The sequence below is a fragment of the Phlebotomus papatasi genome, chromosome 1 (genome assembly GCF_024763615.1).
Source record: "Phlebotomus papatasi isolate M1 chromosome 1, Ppap_2.1, whole genome shotgun sequence".
NCBI classification, from domain to species: domain Eukaryota; kingdom Metazoa; phylum Arthropoda; class Insecta; order Diptera; family Psychodidae; genus Phlebotomus; species Phlebotomus papatasi.
This window is the reverse complement of record NC_077222.1, coordinates 39,207,350-39,227,726: the sequence shown is the minus strand read 5'-3', so window position 1 is coordinate 39,227,726 and position 20,377 is coordinate 39,207,350. Positions and strand designations below refer to the sequence as shown.

Sequence of the window (20,377 nt, the reverse complement as noted above, 5' to 3'; positions counted from 1 at the left end):
GTGAGAAATCTATCTTGTGTAAGAAACATTCTTATTTGAAGATTTAGGGTAAAAGAGGAAATTGCTGGTCTATAAAAGTGTCGCGGAAGAATATTGTCATGATATCATCAGCATTCCAAAGTGTCAGGGTGTTTAAAGAAAATCGCAGGAGAGTTCACTTAATGTCTTTATTATGCCACCATAAAGTGATTTATTCTTCTGCAACTTCAGTAATACACTTCGAGGGTGGTACTATTATTTTTATTTATCGTTAAAAGGGGAAGGACATGATTTTCAACTCCTTTAACGGTTTTGTGTCATCCCACTCAATAGAATATGACTCAGTTTAACTGCAATCTTGCCATTCAATAAAAGTTGGACAATTTCACAGTAAAAACATTGAAAAGATGATGGAAAATTTATGGTTTTTTAAAATTTTTATTTTATTTACAAGAAAAAAATCATAATTATTTGATGTAAAGTAAAGATATCCGATGTTATATTTTGGTTGAGGTGTTTCAGGTTAGTTTTTTTCTTGCAAATAAACTATCTTGAGCACTACTTCAATAAATTTAGTCCTAATAATTATTATTGAATTTTGTAAAACTCTTCACTAAAACCAGAACTTCAAGGAATCCTTAAACAAGAACTAACAATTTTTTACTATTAAGATTAAGATCTTACAACTTACAAGATCGAAAGAACTACAGCAATAAGCCCTTCTAATATTAATTTAAAGTTAAGTTATTCAAAAACGATTTATAGATTTAAGATGTAAAATTTATTAAAAATTTTTGTGAAGTAAAACAATCTGGAACCGCTTATGACTTCTTCAAGTTCACATCCGAGCCTAGGCCAAATGCTTTAACCCTTTATGGACAAACGGGTATTCAATGTGACATAAAGTGACTATTTAGAGAGCAAAATATTATTTTATATTTATTTCGATTTTCGATATATACTGGCCTATTTTTGCCATATTGAACGAGTCCCAGTCAAAACCCCGAAAACCAAAATCCTGAAAGTCAAAATCCTGAATGCCAAATCCCGAAAGCCAGAATCCCGAAATATTAATTCTTAATTCCGCTCCTAGGATTGCACCCGCGCTTGCTGGAAGCAAAGGGAAATTTTCTGTGTACTGGGAAATTATTCTACACATTATCCTCCATAAAATTTCATCCCTTTCAGGATTTTTAACATTCGGGATTTTGGCTTTCGGGATTTTGGCTTTCGGGATTTTGCCTGCCTCCATTTTGAACAATGTTTAGTATACAAATACTTTATTAGATGTACAATGTATCAATCAAATAACCGAAAATAACTTTCTCTCCATAGAATTACGGGTCTTTAAAGGGTTAAACCAATTTTAATATTAAGTATTTAAATAGTTCTGTAAGGTTTAGAATTTCTCAACAATCATTTGCGGTGATTTTTTTTAAATTTGAGAGTATAATTAACCCTTAATATACAATCTGTATATAAATTTTTCCTCGTAAAGAAATAGGACAGACAGTTAAACCATATTTTTATAAACCAAAGGTCTTATAGGCAAAAAAAAATTAAGGAAGTTTTGGCTTAAGGATCTTAAAGACCAAGAAACAGCTCAGTCAGTACAAAAAAATTAGAATATAACTTAATCAATTTTTGTGAAAATTATATTAAATGGTCTATTGCTAGACAAGATTGTGCCCAATAATATCTTAAGACTTTTAAAATATAGGAAATGAGTCAGTTCAAATGGAAATAATTCAAAATTCACTCTACTAAGATTTCCACTATAATGAATATTAAAAAAAAATTAAATCAGATGCTGCCCGTTCTTCGTACGAAATTTATCTCAGGGTATGATTTTCCAAAATCGTTCTCATGAACTTCAGAAAATAACAGAAATTCTTGTAACTTTTCAATTTTCTAATTTAGAAAATTTTCGAAATATTTTGGATATTAGAGTGGAGTCATCACTTATGGACGTTATACACTTATGGACATCTCACAAAAATCTTAAATTGTTATCTAAAAGAAATTTTGAAAAACCACAAAATTGTTAAATACATCATAAACTGATAATTTTTTGATATTTCGAAATCAATTTTCAGTAAGAACTTCAGAGTCTTTTGCACGCTGTCCATAATACGGGCTTCAGACCTAAGACTTAGCCATATAGATTAACTGGTTTAATTTCTTATCAATTACGATTATTTGGAAAAATTTAACGTAGGACTGCATTATTAAAGATAAGTGACGTATGCGTATTAGGTTCTCAAAAAGCAGTGAAATTACTCGCTATTCAGGATTTTGAGACCTTCGGGAACTAGGCTAAACCTCTAGTCTGACGAACGCTTAAGTGTATAACTTTTATAAGTAATGACTCCATTCTGGCACTATTTCAAAATATTTTCAAAATAAAGTATGTGCATATTTCAGTAAAGATTGTTTGCTTAGAAGACAAGTAAAAGTGTACTAAAGTAAAGGAAAGTGGGAGATTTGTATTTCGAAAAACAAAATTTGAAAAAAAAAGTTAACGGTTTAAAGATCTTTATTCGTTCATTGTAGAGAAAATGAACTTCGTATTGAAGTCTTCCAAGCTGAGGATATATAACTTCAAATAATTTTTAAAATTAGAAAGAAAACATCTGTATTAAATATTTAAAATCCACAATTTATTATGCAAAATAAAATACAAATCAAACTCTTCTAATGTACTATCTCCGCTAGTACCAAAACCATAAAGAGATATCTCTTTAAACTGTAATTGAAATAAGCCTTTCGAGTTTAATATTTCAAACTTATTCTTAACTCTTTGATATTATTCTCAGCCCAAAAAGAATGGAGATATTGCACTTCTCGAATTAATGAGGCGACAATCTTTTCTACCTTCCTCCGTCAATGATAATATCTTTCATCATCTTTCGTTTTTTCTTCCCCAAAAGCACGAAGAACTTTGTGAAATACTTCATGGACTTTTGTGAGAGGCAAAAAAAAATTTAATTTTCTCTCGATGGTAGAGAATTATTTTCATCTAAAAGAACCTCATGGTGAAGACAAAACTTTCACTCTGAACATAGTTTTTCCTCCTTTAGAAACATTATTAATCCAGTCGACAGACAACTTGTGGCGCTTCTCTAAAGTGGAAGGTATTTGTGGAAAAATGAAAAGAAGTCATCAAGGAGAATACGATAAATTCCATTCTTTTTATTATGTTTCATCCATCGTGAAAAATGTTCTAATCTCGTACCAAATGAGTGAGAGGGAGAAAATATGGTACAACAAGATAAAATGCCAAGAAACTTTTATTTCAAACTTTTAGAGTATTTTATTTGATTGCCTCCAAACACAATTCAGGAAGAAATTTCAGAAACTCAACCTTTGAATATTCAATAAGTTTTATCTCCTTCACCCCCATCATCGTAAATTTTTCTTGCAAAATTGTCATCCTAAAACCTACCAAGAAGTATAGTGTGACATACAGGTCAAACTTTTTCATATTAAGGACTTTGTAAATAGTTCTGACCGAACTTCCTTAAATTTGAATTCATCTTTCCACCTCACAAACTTCCTGTCTTTTTTTGAACATAATTCAATTGAATAATTGAGAAACCTTCTAGCACTGTATAATGCAATATTAAATTACCATTTTCTTCCTGGGAGAGACAATTGTCTCCAATTCAACTAACCTAATTACTTTTTTTAATTTTTCATTGAGTCCCACTGGTCATTATCAAGGGAAGAGTCCGCGATATTATCAATTTCCTGCCTTCTAAAGTCTCCTACTTAAAAATGCATGAATCACTTTGGAAGTGCTCTTGAACGATTTTCGTCGATGACCGCAGAAATTTACTCTTTCGTGCCTGCTTCTTATTATGTAAATTACTCTACTATCGATCATGCGATGAAAGTCGAAATTGTCGTTAATTGGAGCTAAATAGAATATAACACACATATGCATTGAATTTCTTATTAATAACTCACAGTACATCATTCTAAATTTAGTCACTAACCAACGGTGTTAAAAGGCTTCATGGAGAAATGTTTGGAATTTAGAAAAGTAGATAAATTGCAGGAATTTTAAGTGGGAATTCCCAAAAATATTCACAGAATTTTAAATAGCATTTGCCATTTGAATGCTTTAAAATTGAATTTTTACGACAGCTCTTTCGAGTTAGTATTTTAGGGAGATAGTATTTAATTAAAATAATTCATCAAATAAGAGACTGTTCTAATAAAATTAATATTTGAATTAAACTGGACAAGTTTAATGGAAAAACTTGGAAATATGAATAATTAATTTAAGTAGTGTGAAAGGAACACCTATTGGCCTTATTGGCTCATTAGGAACTTATGTCGTGACCGTTTGACATTCTTTGTCAAACTTGAATGAAAATCTGTCTTTCTAGGAAAAAGTAGCTTAAGTAAAACGCGTCATATTAGGGGGAAGTGGGGCACCTTTGAAAGTGGGGCACCTTTGAAATTGGGATTTTTCACCTATTTTGGAATAAAATTGAGTCTTATCGTGATATAATTTAGCTGCACAAACAGATTGAGAAGCTAAATTATATCACGATAAGGCTTAATTTTATTTAAAAATAGGTGAAAAATACCAATTTCAAAGGTGCCCCACTTCCCCCTACTTTTTTTATTATATACATTAAATAAATTTTAATATAAAATTTAATATCAGCAAGTGTACCCTGTGTGTTCCTTCGACATTAATAAGGATATTAAAAATTGGAATATTAGTACTTCTAAAATATCATGAACCAATAGATGAAAAAATAAAATTATTATGTACTAATTAATAAATTTCATCAAAAATTATTACTAATTTAATGCTAATTAAATATTTTTTTGTCAATAAAACAAGGTAAAGTGCCCTAAACTCGGCTGGTGGAACTATTTAACCAATTTTTTAAAATGTTGTAAGTAAATTTCTAATAATTTAATGATTTCTAACTACTTTCAAATATTTAAAATTTATTATTTAAAATTTAAAATTTAATATTTACTGAACATCTCATAAAATCTGTAATAAAACTTCAAAGCGTAAATCTTTAAACTAGCTTTTAAAAGCTAATTGGTTTTCTCTGATAAAGATCTTTTATTTTCTTACTTATAAATAATGCAAAAACCATTTTTCAGATTTTTCATAAATTTGTCAGTCCATAAAGTTTGTTAAAACAATTTCAGTTGGGTCGAAAGAGAATATTATCAGTCATTGAATTATAAATTGATGCCTCCCAGTGCGAAAGGAAAGATTAAATTGAAAAAGTATCCTGAAGAATAGAAACAACATTCTTATTCTCACAATACGAATTTCCGGTCAAACTGTATAAAAATGTGGAAATACAGCAGTTTTCCACTGTCATTTCTCTTTGTCGAATAATTCAATGGGACACAAATGAAAACAGCCCCTTTCCCATCCCAAAGCGAAACTCCTTGCCCCAATCTCATGGTATTTTCTGAGAAACTTTCTCATGGATGTAACAAAATTTTATTGAAACATACGTAATGTTGAGAATTGAAAAGGAAAAGTTAAAATCTTCCTATACGTTTGACACGGGATATCATTGTCAGTTGGTTCGTAAGTGCTGGATTTTTATGCAAACAATGTCATGAAGATGCGTAAAATTGCGTCCGCTGTCTTATGATTACGACTATCTGTAGTACTTACGACTTTACCCTCAATGTATGGATATATTTTACTACGAAACTTTTTACAACTCATCCATTTGCTTGAAACAATTTTCGCAAAATATATGTATATGGTTGCTGTAAGTTGCCAGAACTGATTCATCCACTTTCTGAAATTTCTTCCGCATAAAGTGTATCAAAAATTTCATATGTGTTGTAAGACAACTTCTTGGCTTAGTACTTTGGATGATCACATTCATGAAGAATGGTACAAAAGAATAAAGTGAGAAATGTGAGATGACGATTGAATTGTAAAAAAATGTGCCATTTTTCAACATGAAATCATAAATAATCGTAAATCTTACACTTGGCAAAAAGCTATAGTGTCTTATTTCAACCGTCATATTTCAACTTAACACTCAACTTCTTGCATGGACAGCAAAAGTTTTGTCATCGATGAAAAATTGCATGTCCTTCGAATTTGCCAGGAGGCAATACATGATGTCTTTAGGAGGGATGTAACGCATATTTTGGCCACACAATTATACATATATCTCATTCTATCTCCTTTGGCATTGAATCCAATTGAATCCCAAGAAGGCAGAATTTCTCCAACCCAGAAAATTGCCAATAAAATTGATTTATTCACATTTCAATATCATCCCCTGATAAATGCTTATCTCACAAATTGCACACAATCACGTTAAATCAGTTAAAGTTAATAAATTTTATAAGTTACATATTTTTATTGATTACATACGCTCCAATTGGAATTTATGGGAAATGATTTGGACGAAAGGAATATCTCTCTGTACCATTTAAAGTGAAAATATTTGGAGTAAGCGAAAATCATAAGAAAAATCTATTGATAAGCTTGCTTTAGCTTATCTGAGTTAGGATTCTTGAGATGAACATGTGGTTTGTGAACAAACTTGAATGATTGACAATAATCACATTGACAATAAAATGCTCGCTGTAGCCTCACCGTATTTCGCTAATTTACGCATTTTCATTACAATTCTTATGCAAATTTCCATTACCGTATTACCTTATCTCATACTCGGTGGCACTAGGTGGAAATAATATAAGAAAATTGAAGAAATAAAAAGAAAATTCGATTAACGGTGAGCTTATATTATTTTCACCTAGTGCCACCGAGTATGAGATAAGGCAATACGGTAATCGAGAATTTGCGTAAGAATCGCAATGAAAATGCGTTAATTAACGAAATACGGTGAGCATTTTACTGTCAATGTAATTCTGCCCTTAATCCTTTAAAGACGAGACACTTTTTACTGACCAAAAATCAACAATAAAAATGAAACCGATTAACAAGACTTGTGAAACGTCTTAAATATATCCTTAGAAAGTTCAACTCAATGTGATTCAATATATTTTTGCCTCTATGGATGATAGGGACAAAAATAACCCAAAAACTTAAATAATATTTCTGGAAACATTAATGACTGATAAATTTCCAGTTTTATTAAATATATTATGTATAGTTTTTGCAGTTTCTAATACCAATAAGTTTTTGCTAATAAAATTGTAAATATAAAAAATAATAAAAATCATTCATCAATAACGTAATTTGAAAATTCGTCACTTTCGAGCTTAAAACTTTACTGTATAGCAAATAGTTGGGATTTGCAAAAATATTCTAGATTCCTACAATGTTCTACTTTATGATTACATACAAACATTTGACAGAAATAACTTAAGCTAGTCAGGAGAAATCATTTTCTTTCAGGAACATCGGTGTTCCAGTCGTCCTTAAAGGGTTAAAAAGATTGTGGAAATATCTATTTAAATTTAAGAATATAATTTTCGACTATTTGTTCATAGAGAAGCGTGGGATAATTTTAAACATGCGATACTTTCGACAATACACATTTTTGGGACAATAAAACGGCCCAAATAACTTTAAAAAAAACTAAATCCAGAAAAAAGTTGTAAATGCGGTTTACAAAATTATATGGAAATATATGAAAAAATAGGTATAAGAACCGATCTAAAGCAAACCTACCATTTCCAAAAATAAGAATAATCTAGAATATTAAAAATTAAATATTCATGTGTTCTTAGCAATTCTTTAGTCTTTGGTCTGATCCACCAAATTGGTCAAGATATAAAACGGAACATAATTAATACAAAATGAAAAAAAAATCTCAAAACGAAAATTATTTTAGACTATTAGTCGTTCTATATTTTATTACTTTTTTTGTTTTTTAAGAAATAAGAAAAAATTACGAAAAATGCTAAAACAAAAGTATTAGAATTTTTTCGTATATTTATTCGGTTTCTGGAAATTCATTTAAATAGAGTTTAACTTAACATGTTTAATTTTGAAAACCATTTACCGGATTTTCATGCACACCATGGTTTCCTTAAAGTTTCGAAAAGGCCAAGGAGGTCCCGAATGTGTTTACAACTACGTCGTAGTTACGACCAATTTAAAATCAGTTTTGTAATCCGTTCCTTTTCAAAGTAGTATAAAAGAAGTTCAAAATTTTTAAAATGTTCCAAAATAGTTCTTTCTCAAACAAAATTATAAGTGGTTATACCTCAATAATCCTCTAAATTAGAACATTATTTAGTAATTTAAAAAAATGAAATTTATTGCATTCAAAATATTTCATTTCAAAAATAGTTCGTAAATAAATGCAGTATTATTTGAGAAGGGATTTAAGTAAAAGTTCACGTATATAATCATCATACGGTCAGTTTACGAACATAAAAATAGGGCAAAATTTTGGATTTTTAATCGATTTATCAAACATTCTAATTTTCTTAAAATACTACACGGCCGGACGGCTAAAAATATATGTTTCTGTCATTGTATGTTTAGCTTATGGTGAAGAAATTGTTAAGAAGTTAATAAAATGTGAATATAAACGGGATCTTAAGGTATTACATAGTTCTCCGACCTTATTCTAGTAAATCTAGAGCAAAAATTGCTGCATGTGACATAAAAAATAACTATTTTTAAATAATTCAAAGTCATATTTTCCAAAACGATTTAGAACAAAATTTTAAAAACGTGTTATTTTATGTATATTTTCAATCCACAGAGATTATACTTTCCACTGACGTGATGGGCAGATTAGATTTTGGAGACTGGAAACCATCTACCCTGTAAATATAAGACCAATTGGAGATGGTTGACCGAACCACAGCATCACTAAAGCTGGGATTACGAGAGAATCACAGTCAAAATTACCGAAAAAACCGCCCAATGACTATGATATTTTGGACCAGAAACAAATAAATGTAATACCGAGAATTTCTCCCTTATTTCTTCAAAGTAGTCAAAACTGTGCCATTGAACGTTTATTGTGTTCACCAGTGGGTAAAGGAATGGGAAATAAAATTGGAAACTTTGGCAATTATTGGTTACTTAGCTAAATTAAATTACATGATTTTTTATTATTTGTACCCAAAAAAAAAGTCAGAGAAATAAGTAAAAGCATCACATTATACTCATATGTGTTGGAAGAAAAACCATAGGAAAAGTGATTTGAATATCACAAGCAACTCCCCAACTATTCGTATTCTTTGGTAAATGATTTGGAAATTCGATGATGAATTTTTTTTTCTTGCAGCCAGAGAAGAATCTCCTACTGTGAACCCCTGGAAAATATCATTAGCATCATTTGCAATCATTTGTATCAATTTCACCGATTCTGCCATCCTTCGTCTAGACACAATCACCCTCTTTGTACAAAACTCCCCAGTTTTGTAATTGAATGGCTCCCGCGAAAGTACGTCCCATTGTCGTGTGAATTGCTCAAAGGAAATTGGCAAATTTACCAAATTGTCTTGTTTCCGTAAATACAAGTTAAAGTCACCAGCTATGAATATTTATTGCTGTAAATCGCACTAAGAGGAGCAGCGTTCAAAGGTTACAACTCTCTTGAGGGAAAGGGTGTGAAAATACTCTCACGAAGCACTAAATTGTCGACGTGTGACGCAACGAACTTAAGAGCACGGAAACCCCTTTCCCTTTCTTCAGAAATTGTGGTTACGTTATAAATTACAATGTTGATCCCACGTATAAAAACGAAACAGTATATAGGGGGAGTGTGCCAAATTTCGGCCAGCTTCTAATTTCGGCCATTTTGAGTGTAATTTCGGCCTTGCAAATAAATTAATTAAAATTATGTATGTAATCTTTGAATAGTCAATGAATTCATTTTGCTTTTAAATATTTATTCATTTTAGGATGTATTAACACGAAGACCGTTAAATTTTAGGTATAAATTGAATTTAAATTTTGTTGTGAAAACCCAGTGTGGAAAGAGTCTTACAAATGTGACAGATCTCTTGTATTTCTAGCAGTCTTGTGATTTGTGGTGAAGTGCAGAAGGTTTCTTTCGGTGTTTTTCATAAACATTGATTAGTTTTCATTAAAGATTGTTTCTGTTTATGTTAATGGTGAATTAATTTTTAAATTTCGGGTAATATTTACCAGCTGGATCCTGTATTTCGCGTAAAAAAGTATATACTTCGTAATCGTCTCTCCGGTGAGGTAGTGTTGCCTATTCCGGCAACATATTTTGCTTTTCTAAATTTCTAAACATGTTTACAAAACAGAAAATATTGTGCGCTGGGCATAAAACTAATAATAATGCTGGCACAACATTCCATTAGTGAACAAGGCCTTCTCGCAAGGGGATTTCTAGACTAGACATGCATTATTATTTTTTCTTGTACGGGATGAGGTTGTCAGTCCCATGCCCATGGAATCAAGTGCAGTGCAACTCACTGGATGCAATCCGAACACAATTAACGCCAGAAAAATTCCCGGTGACCTAATGGGGATTCGAACCCGGGACACTTGCATCATAGAGCGAGTATTCTACTACCACTTGACATATTGAGGGCTTAGATTAAAACTCCAAAGTTCGAAATATTAAATGTCCACTAAGAAGCAAATACCTAATGAACATCCAAAAATAAATTTAGAAAAATTATTTCTTTTCGGTTTTGAGAAAACTTTAAAATTTAATTACATTCTCGGTCTCTTTGAGTCATAATTTAGAGTCAAAATAGACAAATAGTGAAGTTTAAAAAAATGTAAAAAAATGTTTATTCCGTGTTTTTAGACTCTTAAAGATTTATGTCACAAGGTAATCTCAAGATGTTTAGTAGTATTTCAGAAAATCGAGTTTTAAATTTAAGATCTTCCTCGATCAATAGAAAAATTTCCCAGAAAAGCTATGAAAGCGATTGTAGAAGAGTCTCGACCTCGAGACAGACCTAGGACAAGGTGACTGAATCACGTTAAGGACCATATTCCTGAAGTGGCAGAAGATCGACAGGTATGGTCTGTTAACCTGGAAGTCCGTGGACCCCTTGGACCGCGATCCCAATAGAGATAAGCGGTTAAGGATGATGATGATCGATGAATACGAATCTGCTCTTATAAACCGAATTAAAGATTTGAAATTAAAACACCTTATTGTAGAATTGTAGGGTAGGTTTGTGAAAAATCGAATTAAGTCAATTAGGCCATTTACACCGCCGCATTAGATTGAGATTCAATTGTCCCAAAATCGTGTTTTAGGACAATTTAGACTCAATGTGAGACGATAATATAAACTGTTTCATTGAGGCCAATTACACCCCCGTATTAGTTTGAGACTGAATTGTCCTAAAATCCGATTTTAGGACAGTTTAATCTCAATCTAATGCGGCGGTGTAAATAGCCTCAATATGAAATCAAGATTAGGCAGTAGAAATTCATATTCGATCAGTGAAAAATCAACAAAAAATTGTCAGAAAAAAACTTTATAGTTGTGATTGAATTCAAAACTAAATATTTCTATCGAATATTTAGGATTGAGACCTCTACGAAAACTTGAATTGCTTTTAAATACGTTATATCCCGTATTTCGAATGGATTTTCACACCAAGCTTATAATGCTTGCAATTTTAATTTTTGAATTTTTAACGTTTAGTAAGACAGTAAGAAGATACCAATATGACTTCGCAGAATTAAGTTATTGTAACAACATTTAATTTGGGAAGACTCGGAATGGTTGGCCATATCAATAAATAAAATATAACACATAAAAGTACACTTGTAATATAAAATTTGCACATATTTTAGTAAAAATTTTTATAATAATCTCAACACATGCGTTAAAAAATTTGATCACTAATTACTTGTCAAATCGAATCGTAACGTTATGGTACTCCAAATTTATCAAGAAATTTTTTTATAATTTCCGTAGTAAAAGTTATATTAAACTCCTAAAATCCAACTCTAATTGATCAAATTGTTTAATCGATATTGTATAACAATAAAAATCTTTCTTTTAACACAAAATGTGTAACAATATGACTTAGATAGCGAAAAAGTTACCTCAAATTTCAGTTGATGCAATAAATTTTATCAGCCATCGCGTTCGCTGGAAAGTTGCTCATTTCCAGAACTTTTCCGTTCAGGGCCAGGGAAAAAACGCGCAACGATGGTGCGGGATGAAAATGGGAAAAGCGGAAATTCACATTCGAAGTATGTTTCACTCCTCTGACTTTGTGCAGAAGACTTTGCCTCACCGACAGTTGGATGGAACCACTGAGGACACGAGGCGCCAATGTGACGACAAATCGGTAAAAATGTTATACACATACAATCCCTGTACTACAGTCATTCTTTCTATTTACCACCCACAATAGTTTTGGCTGGAGGAGCTTCGCTAAATTTTGACTTCACTTACAATTTTCCACCATTTCTTCCACATCTTGTTGCAACATATATATAGGACTAGGTATTATGTATTTGCAGTACGGATGCTGAACATGCAATCTGTCAGTATTGGTTTGGCGTGTGGAAAACTCAGAACCACTCTTTCGTGTCCTCCCAAACCTTCTCCTCGATTTTTCCACATTTAACCCCCAAGAAAAAGTTCCTCTTTGGTGTGGGATGTGTTCTATTCAACATTTAAGGGAAGAAAACTTTAAAATTTCACAAGTGAACACCATTGAAACACAATCACAGTCAAATTGAATTTTTATCGGGAGCATGAAACAAATTTTAATGCTGCAAAGTGAGCATAAACAGAAAGAACAAAGAGGCGCAACAATTGTTGGGAGCCAAAAAGGACCAAAAAAGCCATGCATAGGGCTTCAGCACGTACCCAATTTAAATAACAATAAAATCACCAACTCCCACTTTTGGCGGTTAATACTACAGGACCAAATTTAGTGGTATTTAGTCCATGGTTGTTTTGGACCTTTTATGAACTTTTCCAATATTTTATTTGTAAATATTCCCGCGTAAATACAACAAAAATCCCATGTTTAATAATGCTAAATATCCCAAAACAAACATATGGGACATTTGGTCAGTTTTGAATATGAATATTTTCTAATTGTTCAATTTATTGGAAACTTTAGGGGAATGTTGGCATGGTTCGCACAGAGTGAACCTTCAAACAACGCAAATTTACTCTTTGTTTGCAAAGAGTTAGTTCGTCATTTCTTAGCCATAAAATAGATAATTATTAAGCTCATGAAACGAGATGAGAAATGGTAAGTCAACTCTTTGCAAACAAAGAGAAAATTCGCATCGTTTGAAGGTTCACTCTGTGCGAACCATGCCTACATTCCCCTACAATAAACGGAAAAAATCTAGAGTAAGATTCATGGATATTCTCGGTAATTTTTAAGTTAGAATTTATTTATTGTATTTTACCATTGTCTTATCAAATAACCTTAAAACGAACTTTCTTTTTTCGATTTAAATCAGTCTAATATATTGAAGATCAATGAGATCAATAAATTCTTTTAAAACCTTGCGGTAAAGTCAAGTACAAAATACTATCAGAGCTTATGAATAAAGATTAATAACAGACTGATAACAATAAATTACTTTATGATAATTACTGCCCTATGACAATATTTCTTTTTCGATTAAGGAAGAATTACCTAATAAATAAATACTAAATGACTACAATAGAACCAGGAAACATTTTACACTTAATGCGAAGTCCAAGTCTAGATAAGTCGATGCTCATATGTTTTTTCTCTTACTTAACTCGACAAAGCTAATGGATGAACTGACACGTATTTGCAAGATCAAGATGCCAATAACCATGGTTAAAAAAATAAATAAAAGGTTAATCAGTGACACTTTTCGTTATAACTCGTACCATTTTCGCCGTGAGACATCATAAATTGCTTCGCTTTTTGTTACTTTTTGCTCTATACCTTTTGTTACTTTTTACCCCAAGTGGCCATTTTTAATAAAAGGATTTCTGGAGAAAAGAACCTTTTTGAAATTCTAAAATAGATAGCGGATTCGTATCCAAAGAATCCAGATGATTTAGAAAATATTCACCATTGATTATAAAAATTCCGGTGATCACCAGTGAGAATTTCTTCACCTCAAGACTAAAAACACCTTTTTAATCTTGCCCAGAGCTTTCGGTCCGGATATGGACCTTCTTCAGTGGTCGACTAAGACTATGTTTTTGTGATTTTTTGAGGATTCGTTCACTAAAGTTCACTTTTAAAGCGCCAAACACGTCACTGAAAGAGTCTTTGCAGAAAGAAAATTTTAAAAAAATTAGAAAATTGTAAATATTTATCCCATACAAACCTTCCCAACTGATTTTTCCTGCTGTGATGTTTACCCTTAATTCCCACAAAGTGAACGAATCCTCAAGAAATCACAAAAACATAGTCTTAGTTGACCACTGAAGAAGGTCCATATCCGGACCGAAAGCTCTGGGCAAGATTAAAAAGGTGTTTTTAGTCTTGAGGTGAAGAAATTCTCACTGGTGATCACCGGAATTTTTATAATCAACTCATCACACCAGTTCCATTATATATTATTCACCAGTGCATCAATTTTGGAAATAAGTAGGTAATAATTGCTATCTTAGGCAAGGAAAATATTTCAAAAATAGGGCTAAAAATTTCGATATTATTTATTTTCTAAATTCCTTGTTCGAATTCTAAGAAACTTACGACATTGAAGAAGGTCTATGGAGGCTATCTATAGAAAAAAAAATTCTTGCGCTATCTTTTTTACCTTGGAAGATATTGAATTTTGAATTTTTCGATTTGTGAACTTTGTGAATTTTTGCCCCAGTTTCCCCTACAGATTAGGGTGTCAATTGGTCCCGACACGAGTTCTTAAAGTGTCAATAGGTGTTCCTATCATCCTATTTATTTGTAGTAAGAATTTAAGATTTAGATTAAATTTTCTATCCTGACCTAATTTAATTTTTTTATGGCTTCAGCATTCCTTATAGATCCAGGAAAACTTAATGAAACCGAAATTCACGTTACCTTTTTCTTTATCAAACGTTCCGTGTATGTCTGTCTTTCGGACTCTTCTTCTTCTTCTTCTTCTTTTCAACATCACAACAAATTCAGTTAAGTTCAATCCGATTTTGATTGCATGCAAGAGGTTTGAGAGTGATGGGAATGTGAATTTTGGTTTCATAGTTTCATGAAATTTTCTTATCTAAGAAGTATGCTGAATTGGTTTTTTATTAGTCCGTCCGGTACAACTTTGAAGACAAGAAAATTTCATGGAATCAAAATTCATATCCCCTTGTTTCCCAACAATTTTGGATATATTCATCTCACAACTTTAGCACTTTTTCTTTTGAAGATCACAAGAAATTCAATTTAGTTCAATTGAATTTTGGAAACGAAAAAAACTGGAATAAACACATGCAAAACGATTGAGAAAGCACTGTGAATTTTGAGTACATGAAATTTTTCTGGTCTAAAAGATGACCGGAAGGCATTTCATACTAAATTTATTTTTTACTGCTGATTTGTCTGTAGTGCATAGACTCCATTTAACGGTATTTTTTCATAATGCACTTTCGATTTTATATCAAACGAATATACAGGTTTGCAATATTCTAAATTTGAAAAAAGTAATTTCATACGGTAAAGTAGTACTGAACTTTTAGAATAAGTCAAATTTTTATTTGTCATATCCATTTTCTAGGGTAAAGGGGATTCTGTGTTTTCCTTGACTGGTCCTTCAAGCCTTTCAAGTATATTTACTACTTATTTATGTAGAAAATGTATCAGAATGTTAAGAGAACTAAAATAAATTTGAAAATAATCAATCAGTATCAGTAATAAAAATATCAAATTTCAGGTAGCTACAAAGTCAAAAGGGGCGTGACCTAAAATACACTTGAGGTCATTTTACTCAGAAAATTCAATACCACGTCTTTGTAAACTACATTAAAGAAAAGTTATGGTATTGTAAAGTATTTTAATTAGAAGATATTCCAACTTATTCAACTTGTTTTCAACTTTGTTTGACAGGAGGCGTGGCCTGAAATACTTTTCGTTAGATACGACTGATTTCACTGTCTAATACTATGTTTTCAATATTATAATGATATCAAGAAACGTTTAAACGTTACAGAATTGTAAAACATTGTTGTTCGAGGATTCCCCAGAGTTATTTCCAACTCTTTTCGGATTGAACCACGCTTGGTACAACTTTTCTGTTTTGCAGATACATTTTGCAATTCAAAAAAAGGAATGATGATGGAATAATTGTAGTGGATGATAAAAAGGCGTCATTGAATATGATATATGGAATAAAAAATCATATTGACGGAAATTGCAAGAGAATGAATTAAATATTTTTGTGGTAATAAACACCGTGATCGCAATAAAATTGTGCAATAAGCCAGTTATATGGCTATTTGAGTCAAATTACTAACCATCACACATATCATCTATTGTCGTTCCAATATGTAGAGTTCAATATTTCAATCCAAAAAGCCCATTGAAAGCTTCCTGCTCAATTTCTACTTTGAATTCCATCCACGTTCACGTCAATTCTGTTGCACTTTTTGCCCCAGCAACAATCAAAATTATTTTGGCATATTCAAAAAGCCACATAATCAATTTTGCTATAATGATAAAGATATGATAGACCAGCAACCGAAACTCTTTCCCAGTAGTACATTATTATATGATTTTTTTGCTGGTTGCCTTGTAATTGCATATCCTCTTTCAATTGCAATTTCATAATGTCATTTATCGTGATTCCCATGTACAATTTTCATATTGAAAATGTGACAAGTGAAAGAGAAAGGTTGGTCAGAAATTATCATTATTCTCATTTGGTATATGAACAATAAATTTATTCATTGAATAATCATATACTTTACGCCAAAATGTATTATTAACATGGGAATCATGTTGAATTCCAATAAAGTTAAATGCATAAAATAAAAAAAAAATTACTTAATCAATACTATTTAAAAAACATATATCCGAGTGACTTGAATCTCGAATCCTACTTTCAAGGTGTTGTAGGTAATACCGTAAATCGCTAATAATCAATTTGATCCATAAGAAAATGATATTTGATACTAAAACGGTAGTTTTGCAGGAAATTGTCTCGATCATTGGATATTTCCGTCTGGGAGTGAAAAACTGCACATGGACATCTCAATATAAATGTATAAAAGTGTAGAAAGAGATAATCCTAATTCAACATCATCATTGGCGCTCACAGCATGAATCTTTATGTAGTTGAGGCAATTAGCAAGTGAGATGCTTTGCTATATACTCGAAAAAGACACGGTGTTGAAAGTTGTTTTAAGTGTGTGAAGATCACAACTTGAGGCACTATGCAAATGTATTGACTCATCGCAATTCTTGTGCAAATTTCTCATAAGATGATCCGAAGAACACATGATAGTTGAAGGTTAGAATAGTTTGTTGAAATATCTGAAAGCCGCTTATCAACCGTGTTTTATCTAAATATTCAGCGAAATTAATTCAAAACTCGACAAATGTTCTGCTACATGTAAATATTTCAAGTAACTACAAATAAAGTCTTAGATTAAGAAAATAAAATTTTTGCAAAAGTAAGGCTGCAGCGGGTTAGGCAGTATATTTTGGTAAAAATGATCTGTAACAGCTCTGGCACACAGATCAGGTAAATTTCATATTATCGAAATTCACAGCTCTTTCTTTCTCAAACTTTTTGCATATGTCTATCCCACTTTTTCAGACTCTTCTTCTTCTTTTAACCAGACCAAATTAAATTTAGTTCAATCGCATTTTGATTGCGAAAAAATGAGTTAGATGTATGTCATACAATTGAGAATGAAAAGGATGTTAATTATCATTTCATGACATTTTCTTTATCCAAAAAAGGTGTGCCATAGACTTAAAAATCGAGATTGATATTATTAACAAAGCAAGTATTAAGTAGAAAGTATTAAGTAAAACAATTTTAATTTTTCACTGTCCAAAATGGATTTTTTAATTTACCTAAATTGAATTTTTACTAATTCTTTTGGATTATTTGTTAACCAATATGAATCTTTTTACTTAAAAAAAATTTGCTAATTTACTGACTAAATTTTTTTTCCAAGAAAATAATAGGGGAAGTTTTTCAGGTTTCCACATATTCTGGTTTTAAATACTTCATATTTTTCCCATATTCCTTTAATAAATCTGACATACTGACATTTTGATAGTTACTCTGGCTTCGGTCACATATTTCATGAAAAAAAATTAAGTCAGATTCATTCTAGAATGTGGGATAAATATGAAGTGTTCTAAGCCAATCAGAGTGTGTGCGAAGCTTGGAACCCTTCTCCTAATATTTCACTTCAAGATTATTATTAGGTTGATTCTTCTGTAAAACCAGGGGCATGACATTTCCTATGTTTCCCACATATTTCTAGCGCGCCGAAAAAACTTTTCGGTTTATTAGCTGTTTTCTGTCAGTGTAGAATGAATTAGCAAATAATAGTAATAAAAAATAAAAGCAATTTTAATATAGAATAGGCAACCGAAAACCCCAAATTGGCAACCTACGTAGTTTTGGAGATATCTCGTGAAATGTGTACGAAAACAGGGAAAAATTTACACTAAAATCGGTGACATTTCTTAAAGGTAATGTCACCTCCCTATGTAAAACTAATAAAGTTCAAAAAACTAGTACCAGGGATACTAAAACGTGTCCCAGATTTAAATGCTAAGTTTTCTACATGAAGTTAGTCACAATAGGAAATGAGTTTTGTTTTGATTTTTTTTTGACATTTCAAGAGAATTTCGTCATCTTTTCATTTCTGAAAAAAAAATATTGAAAAGGTTGTGTTTTGGCTGAGAAAAGTGATAAAAATGGAGAACCTGCGCAAATTGATCGTGAACACGTACCTAAAGAATCGAAAAGCGAGCTATTCCGAAATCGGAAGGAACACCGGAAAGTATCCATCCACGGTGCGAAGGGTTATATTACGCTTCAAGGAACTTAAGACTATTCAATTGATTCAATTGATTTACTAAAACTAGATAGTCACTTGTGTATCAAAAAAGACAAACGATTTACTAACATTTCAGGTATAAAAATAAATTGAAATCAGAATAACAAGCATTTTTGTAAAAAGCGAACTGAACCGATATAAAAAAAGTTTAAAATTGTCACATAGTGTTATAAATACTATTTTTAAATTTCAACTCAGGGGCATGATATTTCCTATGTTTTGCATTATGTTTTTCATCGTACCAAAAACCATTTGAGTTCATTACCTGATAAATTGTTCTTGTAGAATGAATAAGCAAAAAATACAAATATAAAATATATATAATACAAGTCATAATTGAGTAGTTTACAAAGAATCTAAAATTGCACACCGATATAGGGGAGAGGCTTTAAGGCTTCGCACATACTTTGGCTTCGAATAATATTTTTCCCCATATTCCTTTTATGATTAACATTACAATTTGCCAAAAACGATAATCCGGTAATCGTCGTTTGGTAAAGTTAAACCAACAATAGAAAGAAAAGCTGTTCTTCCCAGAGCTTTCGGGACCCTACGCACCTTCTTCCATGGTCGAAAATGTCAAATTACTGAAGTTTTGTTTTTCTTGGGGGTTAAAAGTATGTCTTCATTAAGTACATGGATTCTGAATCACAATACTTTATGAACAAATTGTATACCGTTATTCCACAACTTCAATCAAAACTGCTAAACAAATTGAACAAATTACACAAAATTAAAAAAAAAACTCTTTTGGTTACTTTTAGTAGAAAGTAGTTTGACTGTAAAAATTTCATAAATTATTGTGATTCGCAATCCATGTAAGAGAAACCGTGCTACCTTCGGATTTTCCCATCCAACAAATCACCGGCTTATCGTTTTTGATATCACCAAACAGCTTACTGATATTCTTATCCAATACAGTACGAGATTCCCAGCTTTAGTAACATGATGTTAATTAAAGAAATAAATTAAATAATAATAAAAATGATAAATAAAAACAGAATTACAAATATCATACCTATAAACCCATAAAATTTTATTGCTCGAACTGAAAGAGAGCAATATATTCTAATAATTAATCTGCTATAAACATTTAATTTCTTATGCGTTTTTTATTGAACTATATAGGGCGTTAAAGTAGGAAGGGAATAAGGAGTTTCCTAACTATTCCTTTGTGGAAATGAAAAGATAAATTTCTCAACATATCAATCTATATAGCTCAAAGTTAATTGTTGGGAATACCTTAATCATATCTTTTATTATACATATATAATTACTATATATAAAGAATTCCTACATAAATCTTGCAATTTTTACATGGAAAAAATGTTTATAGAAGTTAAGTCTTGATTACAAATTTTATTAAAATATTCGCATTAATTTCCGACTAAACTTGTCCACCGATTTGAAAAATTGAGTATTAAGTAAAAAACAAATAAAAATGACACTTTTTGCAGACCACTCATAGCCATGGAATTTTTAAACGTTGG

At 31.2% G+C, this 20,377-nt stretch overlaps 1 protein-coding gene across 5 annotated transcripts in view; it reads right to left on the bottom strand.

The window, feature by feature from the left end:
- LOC129799676 (forkhead box protein O) overlaps nt 1–20,377 on the bottom strand; it is a 187,485-nt gene that overhangs the window by 33,014 nt on the left and 134,094 nt on the right. The window lies entirely within an intron of this gene.